The following is a 1,293-nucleotide window of genomic DNA, read 5'->3' on the forward strand; positions in this document are numbered from 1 at the left end:
ACATGCTTTTGGGAGACTTGATGTTCATTTTTGCAAACTTCAGCCGGGCTTGGATGTTTTTCTTTGTTAGAAAAGGCTTCCGTCTTACCACCATACCCCAAAGCCCATTCATATGAAGAATAATCGTCACATGTAGCACACAGCCAGTACTTGCCACAAATTCTTGCAGCTCCTTTAATTTTGCTTAGGCCTCTTCGAAGCCTCCCTGAGCAGTTTTTTTCTCATTTCATCAATTTTGGAAGGACGTCCAGTTCTTGGTAATGTTTCTGTTGTGCCATATTTCCTCCACTTGATGACTGTCTTCACGGTGTTCCATGGTTTACTTAATGCTTTGGAAATTCTTTTGTACCCTTCTCCTGACTGATATCTTTCAACAAAGAAATCCCTCTGATGGTTTGGAAGCTCTCTACGGACCATGGCCTTTGCTCTGAGATGCAACTAAGAAAATGTCAGGAAAAATCCTACTGGAACAGCTGAACTTTATTTGTGATTAATCAGTCACTTTAAATGATAGCAGGTGTGTAATGACCTTTATTTAACATGAGTTTGATTGTGATTTGTTAATTCTGGTATTAATGGTATGTAGCAGATCAACCTGCATCAGAATGGGATGGGCTGAAGCAGTTGGGTGTGAATTAACCACCCTATATAAACAGTGGGATAATGCTTGCCTAGCTGCTAGCGTGGCACTCCCTCATGCTCTGCAACTGACAAGCCAGCAGTATTTACTTACTGCGCGTGTAGCTAAAACAGAGAGCTCAACACACAGGGTGAAAAGAGAAGCTGCAGCAGTGTGCAGTACAATAAATATATGGTGTTGTCTGAAAATTAAGCCATATAAACCTATTCTGGTACAACCTCTAAACACAATTCTGAACATGACAATGAGCATAATATGAGCAACTGTAGGAAAATAGTTGTTTGAGTGGAAAAAATACCATAGTTAACATTTTGAATGCTACTTTTGATTCTTTGAGAGAGCGTTTCATAAAAAGAACAACTGTTACATGCAACACACTTGCTATTAGTGTGAATGCTTATGTAAATGACTTGTATGTTAATGAAGACACTGAAAGCAGCTTGCAGAGAGCTCCATCAGATGAACAAAGTTGTGGGAAACACAGTAATGCTTTTGAATTCATCCTCTCTGCATTGTAACATCTTTGTTGTCTGACAATCATAGCAGGAAAAATGACATGTTTTTTTTTTTTACTTGTGGCTTTTGGAATAATGGATGGTTTCATGAGCTTCCCTGTGATACATACACCGCTGTTTGACTCCCTTACCATTGCA

The sequence above is a fragment of the Etheostoma spectabile genome, chromosome 20 (genome assembly GCF_008692095.1).
Source record: "Etheostoma spectabile isolate EspeVRDwgs_2016 chromosome 20, UIUC_Espe_1.0, whole genome shotgun sequence".
Taxonomy (NCBI): Eukaryota; Metazoa; Chordata; class Actinopteri; order Perciformes; family Percidae; genus Etheostoma; species Etheostoma spectabile.